The sequence below is a fragment of the Saccoglossus kowalevskii genome, chromosome 19 (assembly GCF_978046115.1).
Source record: "Saccoglossus kowalevskii chromosome 19, keSacKowa6.1, whole genome shotgun sequence".
Lineage (NCBI taxonomy): Eukaryota > Metazoa > Hemichordata > Enteropneusta > Harrimaniidae > Saccoglossus > Saccoglossus kowalevskii.
Window position 1 is genome coordinate 5,878,891 of NC_140659.1, and position 24,910 is coordinate 5,903,800.

General features: G+C 32.2%; 1 protein-coding gene across 2 annotated transcripts in view; it reads left to right on the forward strand.

Moving 5' to 3' along the window:
- The first annotated feature begins 11,296 nt into the window (after positions 1-11,296).
- drgx (dorsal root ganglia homeobox) overlaps positions 11,297-24,910 on the forward strand; it is a 36,610-nt gene continuing 22,996 nt past the window's right edge. For both annotated transcript variants that reach the window (XM_085493477.1, XM_085493478.1), the window contains exon 1: positions 11,297-11,538. The gene's annotated coding sequence lies outside the window, so the exon portion shown is untranslated. The remainder of the gene's footprint in view (positions 11,539-24,910) is intronic.

Genomic DNA, 24,910 nt, shown 5'->3' on the forward strand with positions numbered 1-24,910 from the left:
TATGTGGTATTTCAATTCAGTATGTAATATTTCATTTGAGTGTGTAGTATTTCATTTGAGTGTGTAGTATTTCATTTGAGTGTGTATTATTTCAATCCAGTATGTAGTATTTCAATTCAGTGTGTAGTATTTCATTTTAGTGTGTAGTACTTCATTTCACTGTGTAGTATTCATTTAAGTACGTAATATTTCATTTCAGTATGTAATATTTCAGCTCATTGTTTAGTATTTCAATTCAATGTGTAATATTTCTTTTTAATGTGTAGTACTTCATTTGAGTGTGTAGTATTTCATTTGAGTGAGTAGTATTTCAATCCTGTATGTTGTATTTCAATTCAGTGTGTAGTATTTCAATTCAGGGTGTAGTATTTCAATTCAGTATGTAATATTTCAATTGAATGTGTTTCATTTCAATTCAGTGTGTAGTAATTCAATTATGTGTGTAGTATTTCAGTGTGTTATATTTCATTTCAGAGTGTAATATTTCAATTCACTGTGTAATATTTCAATTCACTGTGTAGCATTTCAATTCAGTGTGTAATATTTAAATTCAGTGTGTAGTATTTCAATTCAGTATGTAATATCTCAATTCAGTGTGTAATATTTCAATTCAGTGTGTAGTATTTCAATTCAGTGTGTAGTATTTTAATTCAGTGTGTAGTATTTCAATTCAGTGTGTAATATTTCAATTCAGTGTGTAATATTTCATCTCAGTGTGTAGTATTTCAATTCAATGTGTAATATTTCATTTTAGTGTGTAGAACTTCATTTCAGTGTGTGGTATTTCATTAAAGTATGTAGTATTTCAATTCAGTGTGTAGTATTTCAATTCAGTGTGTAGTATTTCAATTCAGGGTGCAGTATTTCAATCCAGTGTGTCGTATTTCAATCCAGTATGCAATATTTCACATGAGTGTGTTTCATTTCAATTCAGTGTGTAATATTTCATTTTGGTGTGTAATACTTCATTTCAGTGTGTAGAATTTCATTTAAGTATGTAATAGTTGTGGTAATTCAATTCAGTATGTAATATTTCATTTCAGAGTGTAGTATTCCAATCCAGTATGTAGTATTTCAATTCAGGGTGTAGTATTTCAATCCAGTGTGTAGTATTTCAATTATGTGTGTAGTATTTCAATCCAGTGTGTAGTATTTCAATCCAGTGTGTAGTATTTCAATTCAGTGTGTAGTATTTCAGTGTATTATATTTAATTTCGGAGTGTAATAGTTTAATTCACTGTGTAGTATTTTAATTTAGTGTGTAGTATTTCAATAAAGAGTGCAGTATTTCAGTGTATTATATTGAATTTTAGAGTGTAATATTTTAAGTCAATGTGTAGTATTTCAATTATGTAATATTTAATTTGACTGTGTTTCATTTCAATTCAGTGTGTAGTATTTCAGTGTGTAGTATTTCAAATCAGTATGTAATATTTTATTTGAATGTGTTTCATTTCAATCCAGTGTGTAGTATTTCAATTCAGTATGTAGTATTTCAATTCAGTATGTAATATTTCATTTGAGTGTGTTTTATTTCAATTCAGTGTGTAGTATTTCAATCCAGTGTGTAGTATTTCAATTCAGTATGTAATATTTCATTTGAATGTGTTTCATTTCAATTCAGTGTGTAGTATTTCAATTATGTGTGTAGTATTTCAGTGTGTTATATTTCATTTCAGAGTGTAATATTTCAATTCACTGTGTAATATTTCAATTCACTGTGTAGCATGTCAATTCAGTGTGTAATATTTCAATTCAGTGTGTAGTATTTCAAATCAGTATGTAATATCTCAATTCAGTGTGTAGTATTTCAAGCCAGTGTGTAGTATTTCAATTCAGTATGTAATATTTCATTTGAGCGTGTTTCATTTCAATCCAGTGTGTTGTATTTCAATCCAGTGTGTAGTATTTCAATTCAGTATGTAATATTTCATTTGAATGTGTTTCATTTCAATTCAGTGTGTAGTATTTCAATTATGTGTGTAGTATTTCAGTGTGTTATATTTCATTTCAGAGTGTAATATTTCAATTCACTGTGTAGCATGTCAATTCAGTGTGTAATATTTCAATTCAGTGTGTAGTATTTCAAATCAGTATGTAATATCTCAATTCAGTGTGTAATATTTCAATTCAGTGTGTAGTATTTTAATTCAGTGTGTAGTATTTCAATTCAATGTGTAATATTTCATTTTAGTGTGTAGAACTTCATTTCAGTGTGTGGTATTTCATTAAAGTATGTAATATTTCAATTCAATGTGTAGTATTTCAATTCAGTGTGTAGTATTTCAATTCAGTGTGTAGTATTTCAATTCAGGGTGCAGTATTTCAATCCAGTATGTAGTATTTCAATTCAGTATGCAATATTTCACATGAGTGTGTTTCATTTCAATTCAGTGTGTAATATTTCATTTTGGTGTGTAGTACTTCATTTCAGTGTGTAGAATTTCATTTAAGTATGTAATAGTTCAATTCAATGTGTAGGATTTCAATTCAATGTGTTGTATTTCAATTCAGTGTGTAGTATTTCAATTCAGTGTGTAGTATTTCAATTCACTATGCAATATTCCATATGAGTGTGTTTCATTTCAATTCAGTGTGCAGTATTTCAATTCAGCGTGTAGTATTTCAATCCAATGTGTGGTATTTCAATTCAGTATGTAATATTTCATTTCAGAGTGTAATATTTCAATTCACTGTGTTATATTTCAATTCACTGTGTAGTATTTCAATTCAGTGTGTAATATTGAAATACTACACACTGAATTGAAATACTACATACTGGATTGAAATACTACACACTGAAATGAAATACTACACACTGAAATGAAATGTGACACACTGAATTGAGATATTGCACACTGAATTGAAATACTACACACTGAATTTAAATATTACACACTGAATTGAAATACTACACTCTGAATTGAAATAATACACAGTGAATTGAAATATTACACTCTGAAATGAAATATAACACACTGAAATACTACACACTGAATAGAAATAACACACACTAAAATACTACACACATAAATGAAATACTACACACTGAATTGAAATACTACACATGGAATTGAAATATTACACTCTGAAATGAAATATTACATACTGAATTGAAATACTACATACTGGATTGAAATACTACACACTGGATTGAAATACTACACCCTGAATTAAAATACTACACACTGAATTGAAATACAACATACAGGATTGAAATACTACACACTCAAATGAAATACTACACACTCAAATGAAGTACTACACATTAAAATGAAATATTACACATTGTATTGAAATACTAAACAATGACTTGAAATATTACATACTGAAATGAAATACGACAGACTGAATTAAGATACTACACACTGAATTGAAATATTACACACTGAATTGAGATACTACAAACTGAATTTAAATACTACACACTGAAATGAAATATTACACACTGAATTGAAATACTACACACTGAATTGCAATATTACACAGTGAAATGAAATATTACATTCTGAAATACTACACACTGAATAGAAATATTACACACATAATTGAAATACTACATATTCAATTCAAATATTACACACTGAAATGAAATATAACACAATGAAATACTGCAGACTGAATTGAAATACTACACACTGAACTGAAATACTACACCCTGAATTGAAATACTACATACTGAATTGAAATACTACATTCTGAATTGAAATACTACACACTGGATTGAAATACTACATACTGAATTGAAATACTACACATTGAATTGAAATGAAACACATTCAAATGAAATATTACATACTGAATTGAAATACTACACACAGAAACGCTACATACTGAATTGAAATGAAACACACTCAAATAAAATATTACATAATTGAAATACTACACAGTGAATTAAAATATTACACTCTGAAATTAAATATAATACACTGAAATACTACACACTGAATTGAAAAACTACACACTGGATTGAAATACTACACACTGGATTGAAATACTACACACATAATTGAAATACTACACACTGGATTGAAATACTACACCCTGAATTGAAATACTACATACTGGATTGGAATACTACACATCAAATGAAATGCTACACAATAAAATGAAATTGTAGTATTTCAATCCAGTGTGTAGTATTTCATTTCAGTGTGTAGTATTTCAATGTATTATATTTAATTTCAGAGTGTAATATTTTAATTCACTGTGTAGTATTTCAATTATGTAATATTTCGTTTCAGTGTGTTTCATTTCAATTCAATGTGTAGTATTTCAGTGTGTAGTAATTCAATTCAGGTTGTACTATTTCAATCGAGTGTGTAGTATTTCAGTTCAGTGTGTAGTATTTCAATTCAGTGTATAGTATTTCAGTGTGTTATATTTCATTTCAGTGTGTAATATTTCAATTCAGTGTGTAATATTTCAGTTCAGTGTGTAGTATTTCATCTCTGTGTGTAATATTTCAGTGTGTTATATTTCATTTCAGTGTGTAATATTTCAATTCAGTGTGTAGTATTTCAGTTCAGTGTGTAGTATTTCAATTCAGTGTGTTGTTTTTCAGTATGTTATATTTCATTTCCGTGTGTAATATTTCAATTCAGTGTGTTGTATTTCAGTATGTTATATTTCATTTCAGTATGTAATATTTCATTTAAATGTGTTTCATTTCAATTCAGTGTGTAGTATTTCAGTGTGTAGTATTTCATTTCAATATGTAGTATTTCAATCAAGTGTGTAGTATTTCAATCCAGTATGTAGTATTTCAGTTCAGTGTGTAGTATTTCAGTTCAGTGTGTAGTATTTCAACCCAGTGTGAAGCATTTCAATCCAGTGTGTAGTATTTCAATCCAGTGTGTAGTATTTCAATTCAGTATGTAATATTTCATTTGAGAGTGTTTCATTTCAATTCAGTGTGTAGTATTTCAATTCAGTGTGTCGTATTTCAATCCAGTGTGTAGTATTCCAATTCAGTGTGTAGTATTTCAATTCAGTGTGTAATATTTCAATTCAGTGTGTAGTATTTCAGTGTATTATATTTAATTTCAGAGTGTAATATTTTAATTCACTGTGTAGTATTTTAATTCAGTGTGTAGTATTTCAATCCAGTGTGTAGTATTTCATTTCAGTGTGTAGCATTTCAATGTATTATATTTAATTTCAGCGTGTAATATTTTAATTCACTGTGTAGTTTTTCAATTATGTAATATTTCATTTGAGTGTGTTTCATTTCAATTCAATGTGTAGTATTTCAGTGTGTAGTATTTCAATTCAGGTTGTAGTATTTCAATCTAGTGTGTAGTATTTCAGTTCAGTGTGTAGTATTTCAATTCAGTGAATAGCATTTCAGTGTGTTATATTTCATTTCAGGGTGTAATATTTCAGTTCAGTGTGTAGTATTGCAACTCTGTGTGTAATATTTCTGTGTGTTATATTTCATTTCAGTGTGTAATATTTCAATTCAGTGTGTAGTATTTCAGTTCAGTGTGTTGTTTTTCAGTATGTTATATTTCATTTCAGTGTGTAATATTTCAATTCAGTGTGTTGTATTTCAGTATGTTATATTTCATTTCAGTATATAATATTTCATTTAAATGTGTTTCATTTCAATTCAGTGTGTAGTATTTCCTTTCAGTATGTAGTATTTCAATCCAGTGTGTAGTATTTCAATCCAGTATGTAGTATTTCAGTTCAGTGTGTAGTATTTCAGTTCAGTGTGTAGTATTTCAACCCAGTGTGTAGCATTTCAATCCAGTGTGTAGTATTTCAATTCAGTATGTAATATTTCATTTGAGTGTGTTTCATTTCAATTCAGTGTGTAGTATTTCAATCCAGTGTGTAGTATTTCAATCCAGTGTGTAGTATTTCAATTCAGTATATAATATTTCATTTGAGTGTGTTTCATTTCAATTCTGTGTGTAGTATTTCAATTCAGTGTGTAGTATTTCAATCCAGTGTGTAGTATTCCAATTCAGTGTGTAATATTTCAATTCAGTGTGTAATATTTCAATTAAGAGTGTAGTATTTCAATTCAGTGTGTAGTATTTCAACCCAGTGTGTAGTATTTCAATTCAGTGTGTAGTATTTCAGTGTATTATATTTAATTTCAGAGTGTAATATTTTTATTCACTGTGTAGTATTTCAATTATGTAATATTTCATTTGAGTGTGTTTCATTTCAATTCAATGTGTAGTATTTCAGTGTGTAGTATTTCAATTCAGGTTGTAGTATTTCAATCCAGTGTGTAGTATTTCAATCCAGTATGTAGTATTTCAGTTCAGTGTGTAGTATTTCAGTTCAGTGTGTAGTATTTCAACCCAGTGTGTAGCATTTCAATCCAGTGTGTAGTATTTCAATCCAGTGTGTAGTATTTCAATTCAGTATGTAATATTTCATTTGAGTGTGTTTCATTTCAATTCAGTGTGTCGTATTTCAATCCAGTGTGTAGTATTTCAATTCAGTATGTAATATTTCATTTGAGTGTGTTTCATTTCAATTCACTGTGTAGTATTTCAATTCAGTGTGTAGTATTTCAATCCAGTGTGTAGTATTCCAATTCAGTGTGTAGTATTTCAATTCAGTGTGTAATATTTCAATCCAGTGTGTAGTAATTTATTTCAGTGTGTAGTATTTCAATGTATTATATTTAATTTCAGAGTGTAATATTTTAATTCACTGTGTAGTATTTCAATTATGTAATATTTCATTTGAGTGTGTTTCATTTCAATTCAATGTGTAGTATTTCGGTGTGTAGTATTTCAATTCAGGTTGTACTATTTCAATCCAGTGTATAGTATTTCAGTACAGTGTGTAGTATTTCAATTCAGTGTGTAATATTTCATTTCAGTGTGTAATATTTCAATTCAGTGTGTAGTATTTAAGTTCAGTGTGTAGTATTTCAATTCAGTGTGTTGTTTGTCAGTATGTTATATTTCATTTCAGTGTGTAATATTTCAATTCAGTGTGTAATATTTCATTTCAGTGTGTAATATTTCAATTCAGTGTGTAGTATTTCAGTTCAGTGTGTAGTATTTCAATTCAGTGTGTTGTTTGTCAGTATGTTATATTTCATTTCAGTGTGTAATATTTCAATTCAGTGTGTTGTATTTCAGTATGTTATACTTCATTTCAGTATGTAATATTTCAATCCAGTGTATAGTATTTCAGTTCTGTGTGTAGTATTTCAGTTCAGTGTGTAGTATTTCAACCCAGTGTGTAGCATTTCAATCCAGTGTGTAGTATTTCAATCCAGTGTGTAGTATTTCAATTCAGTATGTAATATTTCATTTGAGTGTGTTTCATTTCAATTCAGTGTGTCGTATTTCAATCCAGTGTGTAGTATTTCAATTCAGTATGTAATATTTCATTTGAGTGTGTTTCATTTCAATTCACTGTGTAGTATTTCAATTCAGTGTGTAGTATTTCAATCCAGTGTGTAGTATTCCAATTCAGTGTGTAGTATTTCAATTCAGTGTGTAATATTTTAATTCAGAGTGTAGTATTTCAATTCAGTGTGTAGTATTTCAGTGTATTATATTTAATTTCAGAGTGTAATATTTTTATTCACTGTGTAGTATTTCAATTATGTAATATTTCATTTGAGTGTGTTTCATTTCAATTCAATGTGTAGTATTTCAGTGTGTAGTATTTCAATTCAGGTTGTAGTATTTCAATCCAGTGTGTAGTATTTCAATCCAGTATGTAGTATTTCAGTTCAGTGTGTAGTATTTCAGTTCAGTGTGTAGTATTTCAACCCAGTGTGTAGCATTTCAATCCAGTGTGTAGTATTTCAATCCAGTGTGTAGTATTTCAATTCAGTATGTAATATTTCATTTGAGTGTGTTTCATTTCAATTCAGTGTGTCGTATTTCAATCCAGTGTGTAGTATTTCAATTCAGTATGTAATATTTCATTTGAGTGTGTTTCATTTCAATTCACTGTGTAGTATTTCAATTCAGTGTGTAGTATTTCAATCCAGTGTGTAGTATTCCAATTCAGTGTGTAGTATTTCAATTCAGTGTGTAATATTTTAATTCAGAGTGTAGTATTTCAATTCAGTGTGTAGTATTTCAGTGTATTATATTTAATTTCAGAGTGTAATATTTTTATTCACTGTGTAGTATTTCAATTATGTAATATTTCATTTGAGTGTGTTTCATTTCAATTCAATGTGTAGTATTTCAGTGTGTAGTATTTCAATTCAGGTTGTAGTATTTCAATCCAGTGTGTAGTATTTCAGTTCAGTGTGTAGTATTTCAATTCAGTATGTAATATTTCATTTGAGTGTGTTTCATTTCAATTCAGTGTGTAGTATTTCAATCCAGTGTGTAGTATTTCAATTCAGTGTGTAATATTTCAATTCAGTGTGTAATATTTCAATCCAGTATGTAGTATTTCAGTTGAGTGTGTAGTATTTCTGTTCAGTGTGTAGTATTTCAACCCAGTGTGTAGCATTTCAATCCAGTGTGTAGTATTTCAATTCAGTGTGTTGTATTTCAGTATGTTATATTTCATTTCAGTATGTAATATTTCATTTAAATGTGTTTCATTTCAATTCAGTGTGTAGTATTTCAGTGTGTAGTATTTCATTTCAATATGTAGTATTTCAATCCAGTGTGTAGTATTTCAATCCAGTATGTAGTATTTCAGTTCAGTGTGTAGTATTTCAGTTCAGTGTGTAGTATTTCAACCCAGTGTGTAGCATTTCAATCCAGTGTGTAGTATTTCAATCCAGTGTGTAGTATTTCAATTCAGTATGTAATATTTCATTTGAGTGTGTTTCATTTCAATTCAGTGTGTAGTATTTCAGTGTATTATATTTAATTTCAGAGTGTAATATTTTTATTCACTGTGTAGTATTTCAATTATGTAATATTTCATTTGAGTGTGTTTCATTTCAATTCAATGTGTAGTATTTCAGTGTGTAGTATTTCAATTCAGGTTGTAGTATTTCAATCCAGTGTGTAGTATTTCAGTTCAGTGTGTAGTATTTCAATTCAGTATGTAATATTTCATTTGAGTGTGTTTCATTTCAATTCAGTGTGTAGTATTTCAATCCAGTGTGTAGTATTTCAATTCAGTGTGTAATATTTCAATTCAGTGTGTAATATTTCAATCCAGTATGTAGTATTTCAGTTGAGTGTGTAGTATTTCTGTTCAGTGTGTAGTATTTCAACCCAGTGTGTAGCATTTCAATCCAGTGTGTAGTATTTCAATTCAGTGTGTTGTATTTCAGTATGTTATATTTCATTTCAGTATGTAATATTTCATTTAAATGTGTTTCATTTCAATTCAGTGTGTAGTATTTCAGTGTGTAGTATTTCATTTCAATATGTAGTATTTCAATCCAGTGTGTAGTATTTCAGTGTGTAGTATTTCATTTCAATATGTAGTATTTCAATCCAGTATGTAGTATTTCAGTTCAGTGTGTAGTATTTCAGTTCAGTGTGTAGTATTTCAACCCAGTGTGTAGCATTTCAATCCAGTGTGTAGTATTTCAATCCAGTGTGTAGTATTTCAATTCAGTATGTAATATTTCATTTGAGTGTGTTTCATTTCAATTCAGTGTGTAGTATTTCAATTCAGTGTGTAGTATTTCAATCCAGTGTGTAGTATTTGAATTCAGTATGTAATATTTCATTTGAGTGTGTTTCATTTCAATTCAGTGTGTAGTATTTCAATTCAGTGTGTACTATTTCAATTCAGTGTGTAGTATTTCAGTTCAGTGTGTAGTATTTCAATTCAGTGTGTTGTTTTTCAATATGTTATATTTCATTTCAGTGTGTAATATTTCAATTCAGTGTGTAGTATTTCAGTGTGTAGTATTTCATTTCAGTATGTAGTATTTCAATCCAGTATGTAGTATTTCAGTTGAGTGTGTTGTATTTCAGTTCAGTGTGTAGTATTTCGACCCAGTGTGTAGCATTTCAATCCAGTGTGTAGTATTTCAATCCAGTGTGTAGTATTTCATTTCAGTATGTAATATTTCATTTGAGTGTGCTTCATTTCAATTCAGTGTGTAGTATTTCAATTCAGTATGTAATATTTCATTTGAGTGTGTTTCATTTCAATTCAGTGTGTAGTATTTCAATTCAGTGTGTAGTATTTCAATCCAGTGTGTAGTATTCCAATTCAGTGTGTAGTATTCCAATTCAGTGTGTAGTATTTCAATTCAGTGTGTAGTATTTCAATCCTGTGTGTAATATTTCAATTCAGCGTGTAGTATTTCTGTGTGTTATAGTTCAGTTCAGTGTGTAGTATTCCAATTCAGAATGTAATATTTCAATTCAGTGTGTAATATTGCAATTCATTGTGTAGTATTTCAGTGTGTTATAGTTCAGTTCAGTGTGTAATATTTCAATTCAGTGAGTAGTATTTCAATTCAGTGTGTAATATTTCAATTCAGCGTGTAGTATTTCAGTGTGTTATAGTTCAGTTCAGTGTGTAATATTTCAATTCAGTGTGTAGTATTCCAATTCAGAGTGTAATATTTCTATTCAGTGTGTAGTATTTCAGTGTGTAGTATTTCATTTGAATGTGTAATATTTCAATTCAGTGTGTAGTATTTCATTTGAATGTGTTGTATTTCAATCCATACGGGCAAAGAAATATGCATGCACGAGTGCGTTAATCCATAAGTCACGTGATCAAAACATTCGAGGGAGACGGATAAGTTCTTTCACACTAAAATATTAATTATAGTACAGATTTGCTGTTAAAGGTTTAAGGTTCGTCCTTCTTTACAATAAGTACATAATTCAAGATAATTTGTGAAAGCTCGGATTGTTCTTTCCTTAGCAGTGTTGGCGGGAAATATGATGATTGACGGCAGAGAGGTCAGAAGTTAGATGGTGGCAGGAAGGGGGATTAATTCCATTAATGACGTCTTATTCAATGAGTTCAATACATTGGAAAAATAAAAAGAAAATCACGGGAAATTAGATTTCATGCACTTATTAAGTGGCCATTACCAAATCTTTTAAAAGACTAGATCCTCCAGGGCACTTGAAACTAAAATATACGAATTACGATCATTATATTGTACGCCATGCTACACTTATTAATGTGGCATTAATATTTTTTAAATAATAATTGTTAAAACACGATAAATGTTATTGTATAAGAGTACGTGTCAGGTAAATACATCACAATAAAGCTGTCAGTATAGCTCATAGAAGTGTGATAACATACATTCGTCTTTTTCCCGCCAAAATATGCTGGTCAGCGTGTTGAATATTTGTTTAGCGTCATGATGACTCAGTTAAGGGATTACTTTGATGTTATTATACGCGTGTGTTCGAAATATTAAAATGTGTTTACATATGTGTGTCTGTAGATGGAGGTGAATGGGGGTAGTGCGGCGAATTAATTGCCGGTATTTTTGAAGTGTCCACAGCAGTGTTATTATGCCGCGCGCCATTGGCCATGGTAAACGCAACTTGGTGCATGGTGATGGTACAAATATTCACGACGTAGAGCCATGGAAGCTTACCACACATTACTGGTACCACGCCCGCCATGGACAGCATTGACGTAGTGGTATGTACAATTTTTTATAAACCTGTTTGATTTTAAACGAAAGACATACTCCCGGAAGCAATTGGTTATTACGCCGGAGTAATGGTCAATTACATTGTACCTAGGGTTACTGACTCACATAATCAGTGGGAAGGACGAAGTCACTGTATTTTGAGTGAATGTTTACATACTAAACAGGGAGGTCGAAATCACTGTACCCTGAGTTATTGTACCACAGACTCAATGGGAAGGTCGAAAGCACTGTAATCTGGTTTGGGAGTGCCATCATAACTCGATAGGGACGCCAAATTGGCAAAGGAATATGGATCTCATTCTTTAGTTGGCGATGTTAAGTAATTTTAACACAAAACATTCGACATCTCGAATAGGTAATATTGAATTAAAACGACGTGTCGAAGTCGTCTGTGTCTGAAAGAATAAAAGACAGCACACGCATACCGAATTAAACCACACCTACAAAAATAACGTTTTTTTTTGTTTTTTTTTAACGCGCCATCAGAATAGCAAAGAGCTTTCGCGCTGCATCCGCCTGCGTCTCGGATTAATACAAAAGTTTAGCGTTATTCACTGCCAATGCAAAGTAAGATCAAATATTCTATTAAATGTTAAATGTATTGCCAGTGGGAAGTCAAGTACCGTTACCTCGAATACAACCATATGTTTCGCGCGTTGTATCATTGGATAGGTCGACATGAAGGACATTTAAAAAGAGATATGATTGACGCCACGTTTGAATGTTCAAGAATAAAATTTGTCAAGTGTGCCCAAAATATGCATGAGATGTCCATTATTGGGAGAGAAAAATTAGATCATATGTACAACTACGCTCTTTTTATTTATTCATTTATTTATTTAATTCATACACCGTGATATCCCGGTGATGTTATTTGACAAATCGTTAAAAAAGCAGTAACGGGAATTGTCATACCACAATATACGTGTACTAGAAGGTGAAAACCAGTAGTATACATACTAACGAGAATTGTCATACCACAATATACGTGTACTAGGAGGTGAAAACCAGTAGTATACATACTAACGAGAATTGTCATACCACAATATACGTGTACTAGGAGGTGAAAACCAGTAGTATACATACTAACGAGAATTGTCATACCACAATATACGAGTACTAGGAGGTGAAAACCAGTAGTATACATACTAACGAGAATTGTCATACCACAATATACGTGTACTAGGAGGTGAAAACCAGTAGTATACATACTAACGAGAATTGTCATACCACAATATACGAGTACTAGGAGGTGAAAACCAGTAGTATACATACTAACGAGAATTGTCATACCACAATATACGTGTACTAGAAGGTGAAAACCAGTAGTATACATACTAACGAGAATTGTCATACCACAATATACGTGTACTAGAAGGTGAAAACCAGTAGTATACATACTAACGAGAATTGTCATACCACAATATACGTGTACTAGGAGGTGAAAACCAGTAGTATACATACTAACGAGAATTGTCATACCACAATATACGTGTACTAGGAGGTGAAAACCAGTAGTATACATACTAACGAGAATTGTCATACCACAATATACGAGTACTAGGAGGTGAAAACCAGTAGTATACATACTAACGAGAATTGTCATACCACAATATACGTGTACTAGGAGGTGAAAACCAGTAGTATACATACTAACGAGAATTGTCATACCACAATATACGTGTACTAGAAGGTGAAAACCAGTAGTATACATACTAACGAGAATTGTCATACCACAATATACGTGTACTAGGAGGTGAAAACCAGTAGTATACATACTAACGAGAATTGTCATACCACAATATACGAGTACTAGGAGGTGAAAACCAGTAGTATACATACTAACGAGAATTGTCATACCACAATATACGAGTACTAGGAGGTGAAAACCAGTAGTATACATACTAACGAGAATTGTCATACCACAATATACGAGTACTAGGAGGTGAAAACCAGTAGTATACATACTAACGAGAATTGTCATACCACAATATACGTGTACTAGGAGGTGAAAACCAGTAGTATACATACTAACGAGAATTGTCATACCACAATATACGTGTACTAGGAGGTGAAAACCAGTAGTATACATACTAACGAGAATTGTCATACCACAATATACGAGTACTAGGAGGTGAAAACCAGTAGTATACATACTAACGAGAATTGTCATACCACAATATACGTGTACTAGGAGGTGAAAACCAGTAGTATACATACTAACGAGAATTGTCATACCACAATGTACGTGTACGAGGAGGTGAAAACCAGTAGTATACATACTAACTAGAATTGTCATACCACAATATACGAGTACTAGGAGGTGAAAACCAGTAGTATACATACTAACGAGAATTGCCATACCACAATATACGTGTACTAGGAGGTGAAAACCAGTAGTATACATACTAACGAGAATTGTCATACCACAATATACGTGTACTAGGAGGTGAAAACCAGTAGTATACATACTAACGAGAATTGTCATACCACAATATACGAGTACTAGAAGGTGAAAACCAATAGTATACATACTAACGAGAATTGGTAAACCGTAATATACTTAGTAACATGAGTTTTCGTACCGTAATATACCCACTAACGAGGGTTTGCAAATAATATGCCCAGTAACGGGAGTCAACCTTGTGTTATACCTCGGGACGGGAGTCGTCGTACCGAAATATACTGAGTAAGAAGACTCCGTAGGACTAACTTGTCAATCAATCAAATAACCGAATGCTAAAATGCGGAATTCTCACGGAAAAAGAAAGGCTATTATATATTGCTATTATTGTGATTACCCTATAGTTTGGTCCCAATAAGTAATACAATTGCTTTCAATAAAATGACGAAATAGCACGTATTTCTGTCTTTATTTTTCTCTGTTAAATTTTCACACCTCTCCAATAAACTATAATTAACGACCATGCGAGATTAATTTAATAAATCGCTCCCAATTTCCGGGGAGAATTGAATCTTTTTTCCCCTTTCTCTGATAATTTGCACAAGTGATATTGACACCGATTTCGAGAGGAAAAGGATGATAACGTTTCATTATTTGGAGTTTAAATGTCAATTGAGAGAGGAGAATGAATTGTGCAGTTAGTCGAAATTGATTTAGAAACTCTATTTGGAAAGTAGTATATGGATGCGTTGTTAATCGACTAGTCTTGATTATTGGCAACACGGTGACAATACAACCACACGTGGAGCCATTTAACGTGTGTTGTCGTCTCCACTAAATCTACTGTAGTATGTTTAAATCCGTTTAAAAATCTTTAAAATATACAAAGAAAAATGTTCTCATATACACTAAATCATTAAAATAGCAAACATTTTTAATTATGTATTCGTTTTAATATTATTTGAAATAATTTATAAGGTTGGTAAAGAAAAAAGCGTTTATGTTTATTTTCCAAGCTATTATTTTTGACTACTTTCTTGTACATGACTTATACCCCCCTCCCCATACTCTCACATAATCTTTCTCCTTGAGAAAAGGTGGCGCACATTCCCGTCAACCTCGCGTTCAATCACCACAACACACAGTAAACCTACGTATATTAGGGTACAGGGCTGGTGTGCAATATTGGGGACGTCAGATCAGTCCCACTATTACTCATTCCATTGCTTTACATTTTCCCAATTATAAACCTCGCACTAAAATTCTGACAAAACTCATTTCACCGACACGCCCCCACCATTACCCGTTCTTTTCACAATTAGAGTGTAAAGCACGGAGAACACCGAGACGGAGGCACAAAGGCTGTTGTTGGCGTGTAGTTCATTACGGTACAGCTTGCGCGCATCAAACATTGATGCGCTGGGTACCGTGCCAAATCACAAATGCATTAGCCGTTAGTGCGGAACAACTCTCGCGGGGTTACGCGGTACAGGCCGGAGAAGTCTCGCGGGATCGAGCGGCACAGGTGCAATATGCTTGATGAAACAATCGAATTGCTATAATCGAATCTTGGTGTTATTCTTATTGGAGTCGGCCTTACGCTCGATTAGTGAACAGTAAGTGATAAGCGCATTAGACATCCCCAAAAACACCATTAATTGACATTTCATCCTTCTTGTAAACAAACATCTAATTATAGGTTAAATATCATCCGTTACATCTAGGAAATCAAACGTAAGAACCCAGAAATAATGAAAAACGACAATTTTGACGTTACGCATTTATTTTATATTTTGAAAGAATAGGCTTCTTTTTCTAAACTGACAATTAATAATAAAATCATCTCCGATTCTTTTAAACTCAATTGTGAATCTAAAAATAAATTGAAAGTGGTTGTTTTGCTGCCTGTAGATTGAAATAATCGATACCCAGAGCGGTAAGATAACACTCAAAGCGAAACGCATAAATACATTACAACGCGCTTTATTAAAACGTTAACGAAAACAGCGACGAAGCGGCTTTCCCGTCGAAAAACCAAAATGAAGATAATAAAATACAGTATTTTGATTCCGATGTTTAAATAATTGCTAGTTTTGAATGATTTATTTCTTCTATAATGCGATATAAGAGTTAAATACAAGATCATGGCTGCACATTCAGCTGACTGTATTTCCTCGTAATAGAATTGTACTTCGCACAGCCACGCTGTTGCGATGTTTTTGATACCGGAATATGAGCTGTTGTTAGGATACGTGCATCTACGTTATTTTACTGCTTTCTAAATGTCGTCAAAGTGTGTCATGATGTTTTACGTTTCAACAAACCAGTAAGTCACACTGCAACGGTGACGATATCTTAATTTTGTTTCCCTCCAAGCCACCAACAATGTCCAATCAAGCCGGGAAATTACACAAATTTGTTTATTTCTTCAAACGACACAATCTCTAGGGCTGGGAGAGAAATAACAATCAAAGTCTATGCTGTCATTGCAGATACTCGCCGACGGTACAGCAAATCCAATTGTCGGCATAGATGATGATCCACGTCGATATCAAAACCCTGTAATCTCATTTACTCGGCAAATAGATGCTAATTTTTACACCGTAATCGGCAATCATGCAATGATGAGAGTCAAAGCAAAGATGAGAGGATCTGATTCCGCCTCGCCCCCGGCCAGGATTAGACTTTATTTCCCTCTCTCTTCTTGGCGATTATTAAATTTTCGTGACCTGTAGAATTTAATAATAACGATTTGCCCCCGGCAATTGCTGTTAGACGATTTTCTTTCTATAAACTGGATTCGCGGCATAAACCTCGGTCGCCAGGCGCAAATATCGGACAAGCACATTTCCACGTAATATATTACCGAACGTAATGCTATTTCTATCTCACAATGCAGATTTTTAATTAATTTTTGATTTCTAACAAATCTCATCGAATAAATACTGATAAGACGTTTATTTATTGTTTCTGTCTGTGTAGTATTTTAGCCGATCCAGGCAAATCAATAATTATTCATGTCGCAGTATCAAATATTATTTTTAATTAACTTCTTTTAAATAATTTTTCAGTAATCAACAGAATGCAGTTGCATAATAGTTGGCGCCATCTAACGGTTGGAATATATCCCTATTCAAGATAGATGACAGTGCTGGCTGAGTACATTGCATGCATATGCTATGTGGATATTAAATTAGCCACGTATACATGGCGATATCACGTTATCGACTTGCAGTTTTAACTATTGCGCTTAGAATAACCAAAACATCCAATAATAATCCCGATAAAGTCACATGATAATTTATGTGAAAACTTGGATCATTCCTTTCTTTCCAATACCCTCTGATACATAATAAAATTAGTGTGTGATGAGGAAGTTATAAAGTATTGAAGTCCATAGCGGAACAGTCAGCCTGCAGCATGTACTAAAGATATAACTTCACTGAATACTTAATTATTTAAAGTATAGTGATAACATTATGGAAATTACCTTGATAAATATTACAATTGATACAAAAAGTTGTACCAAGAGTAATCATGGAAATAGCAAAATGGTACCTGGCAAAATACATATGCAATATACATTATGTAATTAGCTAAGACACGTACAACGCAATACGAAACTCACAAATAAACACATGTAATGCAATATATAATTAAAAGTAAACACGCGCAATGCAATACATAATCACAAGTAAACACATGCAATGCAATACATAATCACAAGTATACACGTGCAATGCAATACATAATCACAAGTAAACACGTGCAATGCAATACATAATCCCAAGTATACACGTGCAATGCAATACATAATCACAAGTAAACACATGCAATGCAATACATAATCACAAGAAAACACATGCAATGCAATACATAATCACAAGTAAACACATGCAATGCAATACATAATCACAAGTATACACGTGCAATGCAATACATAATCACAAGTAAACACGTGCAATGCAATACATAATCCCAAGTATACACGTGCAATGCAATACATAATCACAAGTAAACACATGCAATGCAATACATAATCACAAGTAAACACGTGCAATGCAATACATAATCACAAGTAAACACATGCAATGCAATACATAATCACTAGTAAACACGTGCAATGCAATACATAATCACAAGTAAACACGTGCAATGCAATACATAATCACAAGTAAACACATGCAATGCAATACATAATCACTAGTAAACACGTGCAATGCAATTCATAATCACTAGTAAACACGTGCAATGCAATACATAATCACAAGTAAACACGTGCAATGCAATACATAATCACTAGTAAACACATGCAATGCAATTCATAATCACAAGTAAACACGTGCAATGCAATACATAATCACAAGTAAACACGTGCAATGCAATACATAATCACAAGTAAACACGTGCAATGCAATTCATAATCACTAGTAAACACGTGCAATGCAATACATAATCACAAGTAAACACGTGCAATGCAATACATAATCACTAGTAAACACGTGCAATGCAATACATAATCACAAGTAAACACATGCAATGCAATACATAATCACAAGTAAACACATGCAATGCAATACATAATCACAAGTAAACACGTGCAATGCAATACATAATCACAAGTAAACACATGCAATGCAATACATAATCCCAAGTAAACACATGCAATGCAATACATAATCACTAGTAAACACGTGCAATGCAATACATAATCACAAGTAAACACATGCAATGCAATACATAATCACAAGTAAACACATGCAATGCAATACATAATCACAAGTAAACACGTGCAATGCAATACATAATCACAAGTAAACACATGCAATGCAATACATAATCACAAGTAAACACGTGCAATGCAATACATATTCACAAGTAAACACATGCATTGCAATACATAATTACAAGTAAACACGTGCAATGCAATACATAATCACAAGTAAACACATGCAATGCAATACATAATCACAAGTAAACACATGCAATGCAATACATAATCACTAGTAAACACGTGCAATGCAATACATAATCACAAGTAAACACATGCAATGCAATACATAATCACAAGTAAACACATGCAATGCAATACATAATCACAAGTAAACACGTGCAATGCAATACATAATCACAAGTAAACACATGCAATGCAATACATAATCACAAGTAAACACGTGCAATGCAATACATATTCACAAGTAAACACATGCATTGCAATACATAATTACAAGTAAACACGTGCAATGCAATACATAATCACAAGTAAACACATGCAATGCAATACATAATCACAAGTAAACACATGCAATGCAATACATAATCACAAGTAAACACGTGCAATGCAATACATAATCACTAGTAAACACGTGCAATGCAATTCATAATCACTAGTAAACACGTGCAATGCAATACATAATCACTAGTAAACACGTGCAATGCAATACATAATCACTAGTAAACACGTGCAATGCAATACATAATCACAAGTAAACACATGCAATGCAATACATAATCACAAGTAAACACGTGCAATGCAATTCATAATCACAAGTAAATACGTGCAATGCAATACATAATCACTAGTAAACACGTGCTATGCAATACATAATCACTAGTAAACACGTGCAATGCAATACATAATCGCAAGTAAACACATGCAATGCAATTCATAATCACAAGTAAACACGTGCAATGCAATACATAATCACAAGGAAACACGTGAAATGCAATACATAATCACAAGTAAACACATGCAATGCAATACATAATCACAAGGAAACACATGCAATGCAATACATAATCACAAGTAAACACGTGCAATGCAATAAATAATCACAAGCAAACTCATGCAATGCTATACATAATCACAAGTAAACACATGCAATGCAATACATAATCACAAGTAAACACATGCAATGCAATACATAATCACAAGTAAACACATGCAATGCAATACATAATCACTAGTAAACACGTGCTATGCAATACATAATCACTAGTAAACACGTGCAATGCAATACATAATCGCAAGTAAACACATGCAATGCAATTCATAATCACAAGTAAACACGTGCAATGCAATACATAATCACAAGGAAACACGTGAAATGCAATACATAATCACAAGTAAACACATGCAATGCAATACATAATCACAAGGAAACACATGCAATGCAATACATAATCACAAGTAAACACGTGCAATGCAATAAATAATCACAAGCAAACTCATGCAATGCTATACATAATCACAAGTAAACACATGCAATGCAATACATAATCACAAGTAAACACATGCAATGCAATACATAATCACAAGTAAACACGTGCAATGCAATACATAATCACAAGTAAACACATGCAATGCAATACATAATCACAAGTAAACACGTGCAATGCAATACATATTCACAAGTAAACACATGCATTGCAATACATAATTACAAGTAAACACGTGCAATGCAATACATAATCACAAGTAAACACATGCAATGCAATACATAATCACAAGTAAACACATGCAATGCAATACATAATCACTAGTAAACACGTGCAATGCAACACATAATCACAAGTAAACACATGCAATGCAATACATAATCACAAGTAAACACATGCAATGCAATACATAATCACAAGTAAACACGTGCAATGCAATACATAATCACAAGTAAACACATGCAATGCAATACATAATCACAAGTAAACACGTGTAATGCAATACATATTCACAAGTAAACACATGCATTGCAATACATAATTACAAGTAAACACGTGCAATGCAATACATAATCACAAGTAAACACATGCAATGCAATACATAATCACAAGTAAACACATGCAATGCAATACATAATCACAAGTAAACACGTGCAATGCAATACATAATCACTAGTAAACACGTGCAATGCAATTCATAATCACTAGTAAACACGTGCAATGCAATACATAATCACTAGTAAACACGTGCAATGCAATACATAATCACTAGTAAACACGTGCAATGCAATACATAATCACAAGTAAACACATGCAATGCAATACATAATCACAAGTAAACACGTGCAATGCAATTCATAATCACAAGTAAATACGTGCAATGCAATACATAATCACTAGTAAACACGTGCTATGCAATACATAATCACTAGTAAACACGTGCAATGCAATACATAATCGCAAGTAAACACATGCAATGCAATTCATAATCACAAGTAAACACGTGCAATGCAATACATAATCACAAGGAAACACGTGAAATGCAATACATAATCACAAGTAAACACATGCAATGCAATACATAATCACAAGGAAACACATGCAATGCAATACATAATCACAAGTAAACACGTGCAATGCAATAAATAATCACAAGCAAACTCATGCAATGCTATACATAATCACAAGTAAACACATGCAATGCAATACATAATCACAAGTAAACACATGCAATGCAATACATAATCACAAGTAAACACATGCAATGCAATACATAATCACAAGTAAACACGTGCAATGCAATACATAATCACAAGTAAACACGTGCTATGCAATACATAATCACTAGTATACACGTGCAATGCAATACATAATCGCAAGTAAACACATGCAATGCAATTCATAATCACAAGTAAACACGTGCAATGCAATACATAATCACAAGGAAACACGTGAAATGCAATACATAATCACAAGTAAACACATGCAATGCAATACATAATCACAAGTAAACACATGCAATGCAATACATAATCACAAGGAAACACATGCAATGCAATACATAATCACAAGTAAACACGTGCAATGCAATAAATAATCACAAGCAAACACATGCAATGCTATACATAATCACAAGTAAACACATGCAATGCAATACATAATCACAAGTAAACACGTGCAATGCAATACATAATCACAAGTAAACACGTGCAATGCACTACATAATCACAAGTAAACACGTGGAATGCAATACATAATCACAAGTAAACACATGCAATGCAATACATAATCACAAGTAAACACATGCAATGCAATACATAATCACAAGTAAACACATGCTATGCTATACATAATCACAAGTAAACACATGCAATGCAATACATAATCACAAGTAAACACGTGCAATGCAATACATAATCACAAGTAAACACATGCAATGCAATACATAATCACAAGTAAACACGTGCAATGCAATACATATTCACAAGTAAACACATGCATTGCAATACATAATTACAAGTAAACACGTGCAATGCAATACATAATCACAAGTAAACACATGCAATGCAATACATAATCACAAGTAAACACATGCAATGCAATACATAATCACAAGTAAACACGTGCAATGCAATACATAATCACTAGTAAACACGTGCAATGCAATTCATAATCACTAGTAAACACGTGCAATGCAATACATAATCACTAGTAAACACGTGCAATGCAATACATAATCACTAGTAAACACGTGCAATGCAATACATAATCACAAGTAAACACGTGCAATGCAATACATAATCACAAGTAAACACGTGCAATGCAATTCATAATCACAAGTAAATACGTGCAATGCAATACATAATCACTAGTAAACACGTGCTATGCAATACATAATCACTAGTAAACACGTGCAATGCAATACATAATCGCAAGTAAACACATGCAATGCAATTCATAATCACAAGTAAACACGTGCAATGCAATACATAATCACAAGGAAACACGTGAAATGCAATACATAATCACAAGTAAACACATGCAATGCAATACATAATCACAAGGAAACACATGCAATGCAATACATAATCACAAGTAAACACGTGCAATGCAATAAATAATCACAAGCAAACTCATGCAATGCTATACATAATCACAAGTAAACACATGCAATGCAATACATAATCACAAGTAAACACATGCAATGCAATACATAATCACAAGTAAACACATGCAATGCAATACATAATCACAAGTAAACACGTGCAATGCAATACATAATCACAAGTAAACACGTGCTATGCAATACATAATCACTAGTATACACGTGCAATGCAATACATAATCGCAAGTAAACACATGCAATGCAATTCATAATCACAAGTAAACACGTGCAATGCAATACATAATCACAAGGAAACACGTGAAATGCAATACATAATCACAAGTAAACACATGCAATGCAATACATAATCACAAGTAAACACATGCAATGCAATACATAATCACAAGGAAACACATGCAATGCAATACATAATCACAAGTAAACACGTGCAATGCAATAAATAATCACAAGCAAACACATGCAATGCTATACATAATCACAAGTAAACACATGCAATGCAATACATAATCACAAGTAAACACGTGCAATGCAATACATAATCACAAGTAAACACGTGCAATGCACTACATAATCACAAGTAAACACGTGGAATGCAATACATAATCACAAGTAAACACATGCAATGCAATACATAATCACAAGTAAACACATGCAATGCAATACATAATCACAAGTAAACACATGCTATGCTATACATAATCACAAGTAAACACATGCAATGCAACACATAATCACAAGTAAACACGTGCAATGCAATACATAATCACAAGTAAACACATGCAATGCTATACATAATAACAAGTAAACACATGCAATGTAATACATAATCACAAGTAAACACAAGCAATGCAATACATAATCACAAGTAAACACATTAAACGCAATACATAATCACAAGTAAACACATGCAATGCAATATATAATCACAAGTAAACACATGCAATGCAATACGAAATTGCAATTAAACACATGCAATGCAATACATAATCACAAATAAACACGTGCATTGCAATACATAATCACAAGTATACACATGCAATGCAATACATAATCACAAGTAAACGCGTGCAGTGCAATATATATTCACAAGTAAACACGTGCAATGCAATACGTAATTGCAAGTAAACACGTGCAATGCAATATATAATCACAAGTAAACACGTGCAATGCAATACATAATCACAAGTAAACACATGCAATGCAATACGTAATTGTAAGGAAACACGTGCAATGCAATACATAATCACAAGTAAACACATGCATTGCAATACATAATCACAAGTAAACACATGCAATGCAATACATAATCACAAGTAAACACGTGCAATGCAATACATAATCACAAATAAACACATGCAATGCAATACATAACCACAAGTAAACACATGCAATGCAATACATAATCACAAGTAAACACATGCAATGCTATACATAATCACAAGTAAACACATGCAATGCAACACATAATCACAAGTAAACACGTGCAATGCAATACAAAATCACAAGTAAACAAATGCAATGCTATACATAATAACAAGTAAACACATGCAATGTAATACATAATCACAAGTAAACACAAGCAATGCAATACATAATCACATGTAAACACATTAAACGCAATACATAATCACAAGTAAACACATGCAATGCAATACGAAATTGCAATTAAACACATGCAATGCAATATATAATCACAAGTAAACACATGCAATGCAATACGTAATTGAAATTAAACACATGCAATGCAATACATAATCACAATTAAACACATTCAATGCAATACGTAATTGCAATTAAACACATGCAATGCAATACATAATCACAAGTAAACACGTGCAATGCAATTCATAATCACAAGTAAACACATGCAATGCAATACGTAATTGTAAGGAAACACGTGCAATGCAATACATAATCACTAGTAAACACGTGCAATGCAATTCATAATCACAAGTAAACACATGCATTGCAATACATAATCACAAGTAAACACATGCAATGCAATACATAATCACAAGTAAACACATGCATTGCAATACATAATCACAAGTAAACACGTGCAATGCAATACATAATCACAAGTAAACTCGTGCAATGCAATATATGTTCA